This window comes from Vipera ursinii (genome assembly GCF_947247035.1).
Source record: "Vipera ursinii genome assembly, chromosome: 1".
NCBI classification, from domain to species: Eukaryota; Metazoa; Chordata; class Lepidosauria; order Squamata; family Viperidae; genus Vipera; species Vipera ursinii.
Window position 1 is genome coordinate 223,015,916 of NC_139512.1, and position 18,626 is coordinate 223,034,541.

An 18,626-nucleotide genomic window follows, 5' to 3' on the forward strand; every position below is an offset into this window, starting at 1 on the left:
TACACAACATTCACTTTTAAACTTTTCAGAAATAATGAAGTCACTTATCCCTAATAGTGCTTTTGGTTTGAAAAGTTCTCCAAATGCCTTCATTAGTTTTAAATCCAATTGCTCACATTTTTTTCCCTCCCTGGAAGGAATTCATTCACACCGGGAGCCCAGCTGCAAGGCCATGAAACTATTTCTCATAACTGATAACCTCTGGAAAAATAAATCATTTCAAAGTCTGAAAATGAGAAGGACCCTGAGGATAAAAGCATCTAGAATTATCTCACCCCAATTTAAATCTTACATTTATCTAGCTGCTCTGTACACCTGATGAAGTGGAATACAGCTCACAAAAGCTTGTGCCTTTTAATAACATTTGTTAGCAAGAATGTATTACCAGATTCCTGATATACTGTTATCATTACCTTGGGAGGAAGACCAACATATAAATTAAATAAGTAAATGGAAAGCTACCGGTAGTCCCAGTTCTCTGCCAGCATGAATATGTCTGCATCACCCATATACTTTCAGACCTTGCCTAATTTGAGCACCAAACTTTGAAAGCAGATTTCAGAAGCCGCAATCCAGAGATACAGTATCTACATACATTCAAGTGAACAGGAGTAAAAATAAAACAATCTTTTAATGCTCAAGATCTGAAGCTGTGAGGTAAAAATATGGTATGTGTGAGAAACAGCACAGGGTCAACAATTGTGCTCTCATTGCCTCACCCCCTTGAACTGTCCTGGGTGAATACATGAAGAGGGTTAAGAGTGAAGCTCCTTTGCTAAGGAATTAGTTTTCTTCTTCTGCCACTATAAGCATTGAAATGTTTTTTTAAAAAAAATTAGAAGATATTTTAACATTTTTATATATGCTATTGGCTATGAATTTTCTGCTTTTCCATTCCCTGCTGTAGATAGCCAGTTTGGGGTAGGGTTAAAAGGTAAAGGTAAAGGTTCCCCCGCACATGCGTGCTAGTCGTTTCCGACTCTAGGGGCCGGTGCTCATCTCCGTTTCATAGCCGAAGAGCCAGCGCTTGTCCGAGGACGTCTCCGTGGTCATGTGGCCGGCATGACTAGATGCCAAAGGCACACGGAACGCTGTTACCTTCCCACCGTAGTGGTCCCTATTTTTCTACTTGCATTTTTACGTGCTTTCGAACTGCTAGGTGGGCAGAAGCTGGGACGAGTAACAGGCGCTCACTCTGTTACGCGGCACTCGGGATTTGACCCACCAAACTGCCGACCTTCCAATCGACAAGTTCAGCGTCCTAACCCACTATAAACTGTGAAACTATGAATTCTAGTTCCCCACTTAGGCACAAAGTGTCACACTTTCTCAGTTCTAGGAAAAATGAAATGGCAAGTCACTTCCAAAAATCTTGCCAAGAACACTTTATAGGTTAGGCCAGGGGTAGGCAACCTCAGCTCTTTTATAACGCATGGACTTCGTCTCCAAGAATTCCTGAGTTGAAGTCCTGGGAGTTGAAGTCCATGAGTCATAAAAGAGCCGAGGTTGCCTACTCCTGGACTGTTAGGCTGTTGACAGGAGTCAAAACTAACTTGAAGGCATGTGCGTGCAGATACAAACACAGAAATAAATACAATTCCCCATTTTCTATTCTTTATTATTTTACTATTTATCTTTTGTAACAGTCCTGTGTTTGAAGAAACAAGTTTGAAAATTCCTTGTAGCTAGCATGAAGCATAAATCCTCCAGAAATATGTATTAGTGATTATCACTTTCCCTTATGGGTTGGAAAAATTGTGAGACATCCTTCACTTTTGTTCTTACTCAGCGTTTGAATCAAACAAAGGGCAATGGAAATTCTCTCTAAATAGTTTCCTAAATAGTTCTAAAACCAATCATAACTCCTGGAAATCTAAGAAAAGAGGAAGGACAATTGTAATGCATTTGTAACTACATTATTCCAAGAACAATAAGGAATTACAATGTAAATAAGTCCACTATATATTTAGTGCTTGTGTACATTATTTTTTCTGTTTCAGAAAATAACTAACTTATTTTATGGAAGCACACACATGGGCTTAGACTTTAAGCCATAGATAATTGCATGATGCTTACTTTTCACTTGGAGGGGGGCAGAGGCAGCTTATCAAGCGAGATGCATTAAATGGCTTGATAAGGACTATACAAATATTTTGACATGTGTCAAATAAGAGTAATAGCTATATTTTCCCAGACAGGATAAGGACATTATATAGCTCCAAGACACTCTGCAATCTTGTCACCGGGATAGGTGAATTTATATTACAAAGAATGTCACATTTTCCTAAAAGTCTGTTCGCATAAGATATAAACTGGTTTTAACCACCTTAGGAACCAGGCAATTTGGCTAACACTTGATAAACAGACCTGGCGGTGGAACTGCAGTATGCAGCAGGCCACTTTGGAGACACAAAGTGTCTCCAAAATCTAGCGGATAACCACAGACACTACCAACAATGAAGTCTCCTGAAAAGTAAGAGTTGACCAATATAAAGTCTGAATACGGCCAAGATATGTACAACCAGTTAGGCTTGCCTGAAGATACAAACAAGATCTACTCTCTCACTAAAACATACCAAAACTTCACAAAAAAAAGTTAAGGCATATCATCAACATCAAAGTCAAGACAGGGCAAGCTGATACAATTTGCCAGTGGAAGCAGTATTCTGAGACAATCTGCAATGAACAGTTCTCTCATGCACCACTGCTTAAAGCTGGCCTGTTTCCAGTCTAACATCTGGCATAACTGTTGAAGGAATGGAGTTGTTGGTGTTCCGCTGGTTATTTGCAGTCATTTTATTACCCAACTAGATATCATCAGTGTGAGTTGTGTGGGGTTTGCTCCCCAGTTTTGGTAGGAGTGTGGTTTTCTCCTTGATTATTTCTCAGGGTATAGTTTTCTGTTTGTTACGCTGGTATTAATGACTGTTCATCTGGATGCTAGCTGTTGGAGAAGATGTGTTCTGGTCTGTTTTTTAACTTCTTAGCTTAACTGTCTCTTTTAATGGTGTGTCAATGTAGTTTATTTCTAAGTCTATTGACTGTTGATTTGTCTGAATGCTAAATCGCCCTGAATTCCCTGGTAGTTTTGGATTTAGCTGGTCTAGGGTGCTTATAATTTCCCAGTTGAAATGCATGGTGAGATTAAGGGATTTTCATTGCGTCTTCTTGAGTGCTAGTTGTACATGAATGTGCTCTGCTAATCTTCTGCGTATCTGTCCTACAAAATTGTTCTCATCCTTACACTGTATGTTACACATTTTTCTTCTTGGATCTTTTTGTTTGCTGTGTGATTGACAAAGCCAAGGAAGAAAACAGACCCAAATACATGTTCTTATAACACACACTATTAATTGCCCAAATATGAGCCCAGCTTAATTGAATGAATTGGTATGAACGTACTGCTGATCTATGCAGTAATTAAATCCCTCTATATCTGAAATAAAAGGGCTACCAATTAAATGGAGCAGAATGTTGGACAAAGAAACAGGTGCAGTCTTTCCACACTCTAGAGATGAGAATATGAGGCCATTCAGTTGGCTGAACAAGACTAGGCCAAGTAACAGACGAAGATGTATGAGAAGCCTTTGGTGTTGCCAAAGATCCCAAGAAAATGTGAATGTCATGTCTGTGATAGGATGGACACATACAGCAGCTACTGCTCTCTAGCAAGAAGAGTTCTAGAATTAAATGTAGAAAGTCGCCAGCCAGGACAACTAAAAATACATTGGCTAGAGTGACTAAACTTTTGCAGCTTGCAAAGTTCAATTTAAGAGATGCTGCAGACTGTGAAATGAAGAGCGCAGCGCAAACAAGCAGATTCTGTAATCATGCAGGACAACCCCAAGGAAGTAGCATTGATCTGAAGCATTGCTAGTCTTTGAAACTCCTAAAAGACTGGGCATATTGGAAAATAATTTGATGAAATCTAAATGTAAAAACTCGGCTGTATAAACTACTAAGGGGTCTCTCTAATTTAAGGATCAATAACGTACAAGAACTTTGGTATAAAGAGTTGGAAAATCCTGTCTGAAGAAATTAATAGTCTTGTGTTTTAAAGAATGGCAGATGAGATCCTATGCTTTTAAATTGAGAGTAATTCATCAAAAATTCTTTTTCTTGACTGTTCGACATTTCAGCAAATAATCAAGAGACTGGCTATCATTTTTTTTAAATGCCAGAGATGCAAAAACCTTGAATACACTTTGATATACTTGATTTGGATTTATTCTTTGACTGATGCATCTCAATGTAGTCCTCAGAAGAGGTTTAAAATTTAAAATAAGATTAATTTATATCCTGAAAATATGGAATTTGTTGAAGTATGAAGAACTTTGGATATATTGTACTTGGGATGTAGCAAAGGAGGTGATGGAAGTTTAACTGGGGGGAAAAAATCCCTACAGATTGAAAATCTTATATTGAAGAAATGCATTCACTTGCTGTTTTTGAATTGGACTTTTACAGGATAATGAACATGCTGACAACTATGGCTTTGTAAAATGAAAATTCAGTATCTTCAAAAATCAAAGCTTTACAGTTTTATAGTATTTTATACACACATTTTACTGCATTTTGTTTTATTTTCATTTTTTTGTCTTAGTAGCAAATATAAAAAATTATTAACATAAAAAGAACTTTTTCCCATCTGGAATGACAAAAAGTGAAGCACATATTTATCAATGCAACATAAGAAATGTCTTATCCTCCATCTCATCCCAACCTACCCCAAACATCATTTGAAAGAGATTAGAAAACCAAACTGAAATATGTTAGAATTTGAAGATCACATTAATATTTCTGAAGTGTTTTTTAAAAAATGCCTGATTGAAATGAGCTATTTAAGGTTAAAACGTTTGTAAAAAGTATCGTCCCAAGAATGACTTAAAGTGAAAAACGTGTGGGTTGCATTTCTAGAATAAAAAAGGGATATATATGTGTGGGGGGGTCTTGGTGTATGTAGCACTGAGATTTGTATATAGAAATAAAAATAAAAAAGCCTTTAGATTTTTTATTGTAGACTTGAGGAACAGTATTGCTTTCACACGTTTTTAAATGATTGGCTTGAATCTTCATAGTTCCCGTTTTGTATTACTGGCATAAATGAAGACCCCAAAACCACCTGAAGGCAGAACAAAAACCAATGGATGGAAACTATTCAAGGAAAGAAGCAACCTAGAAATGAGGAGAAATTTCCTGGCAGTTAGAACAATTAATCATTGGAACAGCTTGCCTTTAGAGGTTGTAGACGCTCCTTCATTGGAGGTTTTTAAGAAGAGATTGGACAGCCGTTTGTCTAAAATGGTATAGAGTCTCCTGCTTGAGGAGGAAGTTGGACTTGAAGACCCTCAAGGTCCCTTCCAACTCTGTTATTCTGTTAAGCATCTAATGAAGTCAGACTGATCAGAATGTTTGAAGCTGTCAAATAAAAAAACAGGAAATTTTTTATCTGAATATAATAGAAATTTGGGTCTGGACCTTCTGCAGCACTTTTAATCAGGCTGTATTATAGCCTTTTAAATGCTTATAAAATATCATCAATAATAAACTCGATGTACAGTCCTATTTTTGGCCAAAAACATTTCAAGTGAGAACAAGAATCTATAAAATCTGTTTCGTAATCTTTTGATAAGAGATTTGAATTTGGAACTACAGAATTTGAAGAGCTTGGTAACTGATTTAAGTTTTCTATACACTTTCCCCTGAAACAGGAATATTATATTATATTATATTATATTATATTATATTATATTATATTATATTATATTATATTATATTATATTATTATTATTATTATTATTATTATATTATATTGGTTTATCTATCTTAATACAACTTGTTAAGTTCATATTTAGCAGGAACCAAAGAAGAAGAAGTTGTGAATGCTCCAGTATTGGAAGTTTTTAAGAAGAGATTGGACAACCATTTGTCTGAAGTGGTTTAGGGTCTCCTGCTTGAGCAAGGAGTCAATCCCTTCCAACTCTGTCATTCTTGCCTTGTGACAGAAAGCCTTCCCTTTCATTTTGCCTTGTCCCCTGCATTTTGGGCTTTTCTTTTACTTCATCTGTCACTCTGCTTATGCACTTTACAATTTAATCTGAATTAACGTTGCTATGATTAAGGACATCAACTTCATGCAGAACTATGAGGCAAAACAGCCAACATTCAGTCAGGTTGATGGGCAAAGAAAGGAAGATGAGTTTCATAAAGTTAAACTGAGTCTAGAAAAACAAAATGTGACATTCTAGCACAAAGAGTGGAATTGGAAAGGAACATATGTGGTGTCAAAAGTGATAGTAGAAAATTTGAAACCTTTCATTGATGGAGATTTGGTGAATGTTTGGTGTCAAATAGAAGAAACATCAGTGGATATGAAAATGTATTCAAAGAACTACTGCAAAAATATCAACTTCTCAATAGTGTTCAGTGAAAGTAGAGATATCAAAGGCATCGCTCATCTTGCAGGATTTGCATATGGAGTAAATTCAACTTTTGACATTTTTGAGGAGTTTGTACGACTGATACCTATTGAGCATACCACCACAGGAGTTGACATTCTGGAAGCATTGCTCAGGTATACTGAAGACATGGAGCTGGAGCTACCAAAACATTATGTATCAGCTCCATCAGGTAGACCAGACCAGAAATAAATATGTTTTGCTTGTTTTGGACTTGTTATGTTTTTCCACTTTTTGCTTTGGTAATAGATCTCATCTAGAGGTCAACTCTGTTCCTTCTTCTTTACGGCACAGATAGCACCAATGGAGAGCCAACAATGACTGCATAAAAGGTGGCTCTGATTCAAAGAGATATGAAAGTCCTCAGTATTAAACAGTCTCAAAATTTGTAATACTGTGTTTCCCTGCAAGTAAGACCTACCCCAACAGTAATCCCTAGCTTCAGTTTTGGGGATGGGCGTAATATAAGCCCTACCTCAAAAGTAAGCCCTACTTTAGAGCCTGCGCTGCTGGCTGCCTGCCCATTCTGTCTGGTTGCTACCATACCAAAGATATGAGGGGAGGGGGAGTGTTGTGGCCTGTTGGCCACTGGAAGACTACACAGCCAACTCAGAGGAGGAAACACAGGAGTGGGTGTTGAGCCCAGTGTCAGGGCCAGCTGAAAGCTCTGATGGGGATGAAGAATGGAGCTGTTGCAGCCAGGGACAGAGGTGGAGCCTGGGCCATCCACCAGCCCCCAGATGGAAAGGCTGCGATCTCCATGCCTTGAGGCAAGTGATTCAGGAGAGGAGGATCACGTGGGGCCAGTGATTGATGTGTGGCCATGGTGGAGGCTGAGGAGAGGAAAACAGTGAGAGGCTATGGGCCACTCTTCAGAGTGGAAGAGTCACCACTGCTAACAGAGCCCCACCCTCAGCCTTGCATAAAAGGCACGGGCGGAGACAAATAAGTGTGGCAGAGAACTATTCATCTCCCTGCCGGTCAGCTACTTCTATTTGGAACTCCTGACTCTGGTTTGGAAACTTGCCAGAGTTTTCCTCAGATCCTGTGGTGCTGGGAGTCGGAGCGCCTTCTGAGCATGTGCATGTGTCTTATCTTAGAAAAGAGCCACCTTGCCTGAAGGACTCTTGCTGCAAGTGTGGTGAGAGACTGAGATGAACTCTGGGTTTTGGGAGACCCCTGCAAGGGAAAAGGAAGATAGCTCTGTTGATTGGAGGCAGATAAAGATTTTAACAGGTGGCTGTGTGAAACTGCTGGTGTTCCTGAATAAGGAACAATGGATATTTATTGGTGCGTCTCTTGTGTTTGGGGAGCCGGGTCAGAACAGTTTGTCTGCCACCCAAACTTACAACATAAAGCAACTCCGGGCAGAGAATTCACAGCTGATGCAACAAGTAGCCATGCTCTCAACACAGCTGGCTGCCACCACTCCACACCCCCAGAGCAAATGCCCCATTGCTATGCCAGATAAATCTGATGGGACACAGGCTTAGTTCCTGGCCTTTTTTGGACAATACCAACTTTATATGAATTTGCAGGTAGAGGGCTTCCCACTGACCAGACGAAAGTGGGGTTCATGCTCAGCCTTCTGTTTGCCCTGTTTGTCACATGTGGCACAAGTACCCCACTCTGCAGGAGCCGCCCATGGAGTTCGGGGCCACCAGACCTCGCCTCTCTGTGGAAGAGAGGAACAGATGGCATGGGGGGGGGGCAATCCTGTATTGTGGGGAGCCAGGACAAATGGCAGCTTCTTGCCCCAAGAAGAAGCAAGGGGCATCGTCTGGGCCCATCCTGTTCACCCTGTCAGGAAAAACCTAGAGCCCGATGTAGGGGGTGCCATAGGTCAGGCCTCTCAACAAACTTAGGCAGGGGTCCTCCAGTCCCCCTGCCTAAGGAACACCCCCAGCATTTTATTCTGGCCACACGCTTGCTTTAACTGGGCAAGCAAAATGGCGTCTTAGCCCATGCCTTGATAGACTTGGGGGATACCACGAACTTTATAGATCACCATGTTTGTAGCCAAATGGTCACTTACGCAGTGCCCGGTATCTCCCCAGCTCCTTGTGGAGACCATCAATGACCAGTTACTGCGGTTTAGCCCAAATATGGCCACCACACAATTGTTGCAGATGCTTATTAGCACGCATGAGGCTATCCAATTTTACATCACCTCTGACTGACTTTGGGCTCATGACTCCCTGATCTATTGGTCCCAGAGCCTCATTGTGTTCCTGAGCCAGCAATGCGCTGGCCATCACCAACAAGTATGCACGGCCCAAGTCTCGCCAGGGCAGCCCTGCCATCTGAACTGACTTTGCTGATGTCTTCAGCGAGAAAGAGGCAGACCAACTGCCCCCACATTGGCCTTACGATTGCTCAATAGACTTGGTCCCTGATGCCCCACTTCTGGTTGGCCATATTTACGCCATGTCCGAGCCCAAACTGGCTGTGCTGCAGGACTTTTTGGTGAAAAACTTGGTGAATGGTTTCATTCAACCTTCTGCTTCCCCATTGGCTGTCCCCCATGCTGTTCATTAAGAAGAAATCGTGGGAATTGAGACTGTTGTGATTACCGCAAACTTAACTCAATCATGGTATGCAACAGGTACCCCCTCATCTCAGAACTTTTAGAACGGCTCTGGGAGGCTCGAGTTTTCACCAAACTGGATCTACGGGGGGCATACAATCTGGTCTGGGTCCAGGCTGGAGACGAGTGGAAGATGGTGTTTCATATTCAGTATGGGCATTTTAAGTATATGGTCATGCCATTTGGCTTGACCAATGCCCCTGCTGTCTTCCAGCATTTCATGAATGATATTTTCTAGGACCTATTAGACTGGTTCGTCATCATTTAATTGGCTGACATTTTGATTTACTCTCCGTCCTGTGAGAGCCATCAACAACACCTTCAGTTGATTCTGCAATGGCTTTGGGAGCACCAGCTTTATGCCAGAAACTGGAGAAATGCCAGTTCTTTCAGACTACCATTGAGTTCCTAGGTCACTGCATCTCCCCCGAGGGCATAGCCATGGAGCCTGGCAAGGTGGAGGAGTTATATAAGTGGCAGCCTCCATGTCGGGCCAAGGATGTTCAATGGCTCCTGGGCTTTGCCAATTACTATCGGACTTTCATCCCTTGGTTCGTGTCCTTGACTGCACCTCTCACTCACCTCCTGCAGAAACAGACATCTTTCCCGCTGAGGCTGTCATCAAACCAGTGGCCTATCGGCTGACCCTGCCACGCTCCTTAAAAGTCCACTTGGTCTTCCAACAGTCGCTCCTGGTCCCAGAGCAGCTGGCCTGCCCACCGAAAGCACCTGCTTTCCAGCTCCATCACATTTCTCTGTCACCACAGACCTGGACAGCTTGCCTCGCCACCGCCCAGATGTCCTCACTTCCCCCAAGCATCTTTGCTTACCTAATTTCCAGGTCCATCGCATTCCTCCACCACTGTGTGCAAGTCCCACAAACAAAAGAAGTTTGTGGGACTAAAAAAAAAAGTTCAATCAATCATTTCCAACTTTGCAAGATCATTTTTTTGCGAGAAGTTGGAATTGATTGATTGACCTTTTTTTTAGTCCCACAAACTTCTTTTGTTTGCCTGCACGCAGTGGTGGAGCAACACAATGTAGAAATGCAACGGAGAAACGCAACAGGGCTGGAAATCAGATAAGCAAAGAAATGCTTGGGGGAAGCAAGGGCATCTGGGCAGTGATGGGGCAAGCTCTCCAGCTCTGCAACCACAGAGAAATCACGTGCCATATGGAATTAATTGTATAAGGTTTTTTTTGATAACTTTGCCTGGCAGGGCCCTTGATAGATGATCTTGTCCAAAATATGTCCAGCTTTTAGAAAATGAGATATTTTCACTTATACGTGGGATAGTTTCTCTTTCTCTCCTTTTTCTTTCAACACCTCCCTTTAGTGCCTTTCTCTGCAATTGCTTGATATTTTGAAAGTAAATAACAAGTCTTAATACTTTTATTACTGGATCTGTCATTCACTGAGCAGTGACAAAAGGTTTTCCATTATTTCATGGGTAGAAACCTTTCTTTAAACAGTAGAATGCTTATTAGGTTTTATTCTCATACTTTGCTTTGTAAATATTATCATTTCAAGGTGAAGGTTTCATAAAATCCTTCTGAACGATTCCTCAATATCACAACGTACATGTGCCCATGTGCATGCTTCCATTATATCTGAAATTCAAATATATCAGATTTCAATGAATTTGAATCCAGTAAAGAGGCTAAACTGATTGTTAAACAAGCTGGCAGGAATAGCCAACACTCCAGGAGATAGAATTAAGATGCAGAAGGATCTTGACAGACTTGAACATCGGGTACTATCTAACAAAATGAAATTTAACTGTGAAAAAACTAAGTTTCTACATTTAGGCAAGAAAAACCAAATGCATAGGTACATTATACAGCAGTAGGTACCTTGTTCAATAGTAACTGTGAGGGATCTTTTTATTCCCCCTAGAGAGGCCTCCTCTTCTACCACATCAGCTTTTCCCAGTAAATAGAAGTTATAGTAGCAAGTAGATCATGAAGGATGAGTAGAGTCGGAGCACCTGTAGTTGCTAAAGACTCCCATTTAGTTGTGAAGGCTGTTATAATAGTAAGAAACAGAGGGAAATATAATGGACAGGGAAAGGACAAATATGTGCATGGAAGGAGAATTTTTCTAGTCATAATGGTTCCTACCTTTGTTCCTCTATGTAGCAGGGTAATCTGGGGTGTTCAATCAAGCTACCGTAGATCTTTGCTGTTACTCTTTATCAATCTAATATCAAGATCTTATTGATATTATCTGATTGACTTAGTCCTCAGAAATAGCAACAAAGGGCTGATTTAATAATTGTTATGAAGATCTGGTATGATCTCTGTATGAGTTCATATCTGCTCCCAATTGGGTACCAAAGGCAGGAGTGATGCAGGTCAATGGTCAGGGACAGAGGTGAGATGTTGCTATACTATAAAGACTCCACAATACTTTTCAACTTACTTTCTTCAGGATAGCTAGTTTCAAAATTGCCTTATTCTGATAAATCAGGTGAAATCAGAGGTTTCATTAGTGTAGCAGAACTCTGATGCCAATAATGAGCTTGACTGTACTAACTGTCCCTGAGGAATGAAGCTGGATACTGCACTACTTGGAGGGGTGTGTGTGTGGTGAGCAGGATAACTTAACATCCCTACTGCACTCACTTTGACAGATGGGGTTAGGACTTCATTGTCTTCATAACTGTTAGCTTGTTTCATGACCTACACATGAAGTCATTTATACTTGTGATCTGGTTCTTAGGGGGAGCTGTTTTTACAGGTCATCTTAGTATGGACAAGTGGTGATTTGATAAAGTTTGTGCTGCAGAGCAAGTATCCTGCTGCTAATAACTCCATATGCATGCAACTTTTAAAATTACCTAGCCATACCTGCTGCTTCCCCACTTCTGTTTTAAAAGCCAGCTCTTACAGAACATACTTTATTTTGGAACTCATAGTAATCTAAACAAACTAAGTAGGATCAGCTCTGCTTAGAACTTTGGTATAAATTTATCTGTAAATATCAGGGCTATAGAATAGACTAGAACAGGAGTGTCAAACTGCTGGCCCGCAGGCTGGATGCATCATGCCAAAACCATGCCCATCCCATATGGAAAAAAAGTTGCAATATGTCACACATAACATTGTGAGTTTAACACCCCTGGACTAGAATGTTAAAATAATACTGTGAAAGAAGGCAAAGGAAAACCACTTTTGTATTGTTCCAAAAAAAATTACCTAGATGTTTTCATGAAGTCACCAAGAGTCAAGCCTGACATGCAAGTGACTTTACACTCTACAATCCTAGTTTTCTAATTAACAGCTAAAACCATTATATAACCCATGTTGAGAAAATAAAATCTAAGTCTGTGAATAACATGAAGCACGGAGACGGCATTGGTCGCGCTGGTGAATGATCTCTGGAGGGCTCGGGACAGGGGTTGTTCCTCTGTCTTGGTCCTATTAGAACTCTCAGCGGCTTTTGATACCATCGACCATGGTATCCTACTGCGGCGTCTCAGGGGGTTGGGAGTGGGAGGCACCGTTTTACGGTGGTTCTCCTCCTATCTCCTGGGCCGTTCGCAGTCAGTGTTGACGGGAGGGCAGAGATCCACCCCGAGGCCTCTCATTTGTGGAGTTCCTCAGGGGTCGGTTCTCTCGCCCCTCCTGTTCAACATCTATATGAAGCCACTGGGTGAGATCATTCGTGGTTTCGGGGTGGGGTATCATCAGTACGCTGATGATACCCAACTTTTTCTTTCCACCCCGAACCAACCCAGCGATGCCCTCGCCGTGATGTCCCGGTGCCTGGAGGCGGTCCAGGTCTGGATGGGGAGAAACAGGCTTCGTCTCAATCCCGCCAAGACTGAGTGGCTGTGCATATCGGCATCTCGGGTCAACCAGACTATTCCATCTCTAACGATGGGGGGTGAGGTGTTCCCCCCCCCCCGTTGATAGGGCTCGCAACTTGGGCATCCTCCTGGATTCACGACTCAATTTTGAAGACCATATAGGAGCCGTGACCAGGGGGGCTTTTGCCCAGGTTCACCTGGTGCGCCAGTTGCAACTATCTGGACCGAGATGCCCTACGCACAGTCACTCATGCGCTCGTGACCTCCCGTTTAGACTACTGCAATGCTCTCTACATGGGGCTGCCCTTGAGGACCACTCGGAGGCTTCAGCTGGTGCAGAATGTGGCCGCGCGAGTTGTGATGGGGGTTTCCCGATACTCCCATGTAACACCTCTACTCCGCAAGCTGCATTGGCTTCCAGTTGCCCTCCGGGTGAGATTCAAGGTGCTGGTGATGACCTATAAAGCCCTAAATGGCTTGGGTCCGGGATATCTGAGGGAACACCTGCTGCCGGCATCAAGTTCCCTTCGTCCAGTGCGCTCCCACAGGGAGGGTCTGCTCAGGGTGCCACCGGTAAGAGATTGCCGGCGGGTAACACCCAGGGATAGGGCCTTCTCAGTGGGGGTGCCTGCCCTTTGGAACCAGCTGCCAGTGGAGCTGAGGACTGCCCCCGACCTCCGTTCATTCCGCTGGGGCCTGAAGACCTGGCTCTTCGAGCTCTCTGGCCCAGGCTGAGGATTAATCTTATTTTAACTGGGGTTTTATTTATGCAGGGACAAATATAACTTTTTTAAAATTTGTTTTTAACTTTTGTATCTTGGTTTTTTAATCACCCTGTAAACCGCCCTGAGTCCTTCGGGAAAGGGCGGTATATAAATGTAATAAAATAAAATAAATAATAAATTCAGAAAGAAGATTCCAGATATATCTATTTTCTTAATCACAACAGCAGATTAAGAGAATGATTATGTACTTTGTTATGGTTTTACTCATCAAAGACAAACTACCATTCATAGTAAGTGTCACCATTAAAGGACCCCATTGTGCTTCCTTTCAAAGACTACACTGCAAGTGCTAAAACAGCAGCAAGAAACACCAAGAATTTAAGTGACCAACTTTACAGTACAACTATTAAACAGAATTCTAAATGCTCAATTTGTTAACTTAATGCACATTGGAGCAGATAACATATCTTGGCTTGCTATTCACTGTTGCTTTGTAAATGCAGACATATATTAGATTTCCTCACTTTTAGGATTAATTGAAATACCTGGATGGTGTAATGTTAAAAAAAAACCTGCAGCCATTGTTTATTGGAAAACAAAGAAGCAAGCATACCATGGAGAAAATGGTAGGATTTACATGAGAGCATTTGTAATGTTTATTACACCTGAAAGTGTTTCAAGAAGATTGAGATATCACTATGGTGATTAGTTTATTCCTCACAGTATAATCCATTACATAATACTGAATGGCTTTGTGAAATATATAATCAAAGCAATAGTTGGCCATTTTATTGGGGCTGCATGAAAGAGGAGAGATGGTGAAAAGTGAGCTGAATGAAGACAGGCATTCAAATCTGCTTACCTAAACAAGTTTCTTTTGTAGTTTTATGTTGTTTCTATTTATGATTATTTTAAATAATCCAGAAAGACTGAGTTAGGCTATTGTATAACAGCGACCCCCAACCTTTTGGGCTCCAGGAACCAGTTCCGTGAAGGTTTTTCCACGGACCAGGGGGTGGTGGTTTCATGTGCTGCTTGTATCCCATGCATGGGGCTTTGCTTGTTTGCGCAGCCCAGTTTCTGGCATGCCATGGACTGGTGCTGGTCTATGGACCAGAGATTGGGGTCCTCTGCTCTATAAGATAGCAATAGCAATAGCACTTAGACTTATATACCGTTTCACAGTGCTTTACAGCCCACTCTAAGCGGTTTACAGAGTCAGCATATTGTCCCCAACTATCTGGATCTTCATTTTACTCACCTCAGAAGGATGGAAGGCTGAGTCATCCTTGAGCCGGTGAGAATTGAACTGCCGAACTGCAGGCAACTGGCAGGCAGCAGAAGTAGCCTGCATTCTAACCACTGTGCCACCATGGCTCGGTGGAGAAATGCATAAATTTAAATCATAAACAAGCAATCAGTTTGATAACTGTTGGATTTATGTCATGCTTATACTGAAACACATCAGAAATAAGAACAAAGGATTCAAAAGCAGGACCAAGGTACATTCAGAAAGAAAGTATTGGTGAAAACTATGCATTATGTTATGGGTTCACTGAACTTTACCACTTATAACACCTGTAGCAGGACAAGCAATTTTGGAAGGTATGATGCTGTTTATTCTTGCAAAGAAAACATATACACTTGATGAATTCTGATGCAGGAACAGAAATGAAAGTCAAGGGGGGAGATGTAAACATATTTTTCCATGCCAAACTCAATTCAGGAGAAGAATTAAGCCATATTACATGGTGATATTTTACTGAAAATAGTAAAATAGTTAATCAATACCACTGCTTTTTAGTAGCTGCTGCCCTCAATTTTCTTCATCGTTGGCTTTTCCCAGCTGGAAAGGAACCAGGAAATTCTTCTGACAATTGGCAACTCCAAGCTAATCCACCTACTGGACGGGCCCGGCCAGCACAAACCTCTTTGGTCTGAGGGAGAGAATCCATGGACCCTGCTCGGGAGGCACCGGATAGTAAAGGGAGTTATGAGTCTTGCGTTCAAGAGCTACCGGAAAGTAGGTAAGTACCGCTAAAAGAAAAAAAATCAGTCTATTTGGGTCAAGAAAAAGGAGAGAGAGTAAGAGTGAGCATGTGTGTGTGTGTGTGTGGCTTCACCCTTGGATGGCAGCTGGATCTCATTTCCCTGTTTGACCCCTAGTTGCACCCCTGCCTGTTGCTAGCTCCTCCGAGCCATGACTGACAGAACAGGGAAAGCAAGGGGGGGTGTTATCAGGGTGTGGGACCTTCTGTGTATAAGAGGAGAAACATATATATAGCCCAAGATGCCACTAAGGGCGGCCAACTGATCAAGGAGGCCTGGCTGTCTGACAAGAATTTGATCAATCATCATATAGACCTAATGCCTGCTTATCAGGCACTCGGGGTGGAAGGGATGGCACTATGACTCACGACGGGCAGGATCAGAATGGCGTGGCTACATGTGAAACAATTGTGGTCCTGAAGAAGGATGAATCCCCAGGACATTCTAAACAAGATCTAAGGACAGGCGCCGAAGTTCAACAAAAAGGGGAGAGGGCATAAAACAAGAGCAATCAGGGAGCCAGCCCTTGAGGGCTCAAACATGTGCCAGGAGAGCGACTACGAGTGAGAAGACAACTCTCGAATCTACAAACATGCGGACGGGTGAGGGACGATTAGAAACGTTACAGTCGATTGGGGTGGGTAGACCGGTGACCCTCTCAATGAGCAGGGTGCAAAAACAACCGGCTACTTAAGCAAACTCCCAGAACTCCTATTTTCACTCTGATGACATCAGCAGTTAGCTGATGAAAGCTAAGTGCACTTGTATATTAAACAGTTTTGTTTATATATTTTTATCCTGGTGTTCGATTCCTTTCTTCGCTAACATATGTGTGTGTGTGTGTGTGTGTGTGTGTGTGTGTGTGTGTGTTTTGTTTCTTTGTCCTGTGAAAATCCAAAAGCAAAGCCTAGTTCAGAAGGTGCCAGTACTCACTGCGTAGGGGGCAGCAGGTCCTTCCAGATCTGCAAGGGGTCTGAAAATCAGTGGCAGAAAAGAAGGTGCCAGTACTCACCACTTTTCAGGAAACTGGCAGGTCCTCCTGGACTTACAAGGAGTCTGAAAACCAGTGGCAAGTACCGTATATACTTGAGTATAAGCCGAATTTTTCAGCCCACTTTTTGGGCTGAAAAATTCCACTTCGGCTTATACTCCAGTCAACAAAAAAAACTTACCGAGGACTTGTGCGCGGCCGAGGCTTTGGTGCTTCCGGGATTGCGCGCACCTCTCCCAAGCAGCCGCCGTCCGGAGACCTGCCGAAGTTTGGGGAGGTTTGGGGAGGTGCGCGCGCACCTCCCCAAACCTCCCCAAACGTCGGCAGGTCTCCGGATCTCCGTGCCTTGCCTGCCTGCTTCTTTCCGCTGCGGAAAGGTGCCCAAACCTCCCCAAACGTCAGCAGGTCTCCGGATCTCCTCCCCAAACGTCGGCAGGTCTCCGGATCTCCGTGCCTTGCCTGCCTGCTTCTTTCCGCTGCAGAACGAAGCAGCCTGAACGAAGCAGGCTGCTTCTTTCCGCAGCGGAAAGAAGCAGCCTTCTTTCCGCAGCGGAAAGAAGCAGCCTGCCTGCTTCTTTCCGCTGCGGAACGAAGCAGCCTGAACGAAGCAGGCTGCTTCTTTCCGCTGCGGAAAGAAGCAGCCTTCTTTCCGCAGCGGAAAGAAGCAGCCTGCCTGCTTCTTTCCGCTGCGGAACGAAGCAGCCTGAACGAAGCAGGCTGCTTCTTTCCGCTGCGGAAAGAAGCAGCCTTCTTTCCGCAGTGGAAAGAAGCAGCATGCCTGCTTCTTTCCGCTGCGGAACGAAGCAGCCTGCCTGCTTCTTTCCGCTGCGGAACGAAGCAGCCTGAACGAAGCAGGCTGCTTCTTTCCACTGCGGAAAGAAGCAGCCTTCTTTCCGCAGCGGAAAGAAGCAGCCTGCCTGCTTCTTTCCGCTGCGGAACGAAGCAGCCTGAACGAAGCAGGCTGCTTCTTTCCGCTGCGGAAAGAAGCAGCCTTCTTTCCGCAGCGGAAAGAAGCAGCCTGCCTGCTTCTTTCCGCTGCGGAACGAAGCAGCCTGAACGAAGCAGGCTGCTTCTTTCCGCTGCGGAACGAAGCAGCCTGCCTGCTTCTTTCCGCTGCGGAACGAAGCAGCCTGAACGAAGCAGGCTGCTTCTTTCCGCTGCGGAAAGAAGCAGCCTTCTTTCCGCAGCGGAAAGAAGCAGCCTGCCTGCTTCTTTCCGCTGCGGAAAGAAGCAGCCTGCCTGCTTCTTTCCGCTGCGGAACGAAGCAGCCTGAACGAAGCAGGCTGCTTCTTTCCACTGCGGAAAGAAGCAGCCTTCTTTCCGCAGCGGAAAGAAGCAGCCTGCCTGCTTCTTTCCGCTGCGGAACGAAGCAGCCTGAACGAAGCAGGCTGCTTCTTTCCGCTGCGGAAAGAAGCAGCCTTCTTTCCGCAGCGGAAAGAAGCAGCCTGCCTGCTTCTTTCCGCTGCGGAACGAAGCAGCCTGAATGAAGCAGGCTGCTTCTTTCCGCTGCGGAAAGAAGCAGCCTGAATGAAGCAGGCTGCTTCTTTCCACTGCGGAAAGAAGCAGCCTTCTTTCCGCAGCGGAAAGAAGCAGCCTGCCTGCTTCTTTCCGCTGCGGAACGAAGCAGCCTGAACGAAGCAGGCTGCTTCTTTCCGCTGCGGAACGAAGCAGCCTGCCTGCTTCTTTCCGCTGCGGAACGAAGCAGCCGGCGGCGGAGGCTTGCAGAACGGCGGATCGGCTTATACTCAAGTCACCAACTTTTTTCAGTTTTTGGGGGTGAAATTGGGGGTCTCGGCTTATACTCGAGTCGGCTTATACTCAAGTATATACGGTAGTTCCCAGGAAAGGAGGTGCTCGTACTTCGTCAGGGAACCAAAGTTCTCCCAGACTTTTTTTTTGTCCAAAAACCATGAGGCGGTTTTCCCTTTTTGTACCTGACTGAGCCAAATTGACCCCCACATCTGAGAGAGAACATGGGAAGCAGCAGTTCGAAGGTGACAATTA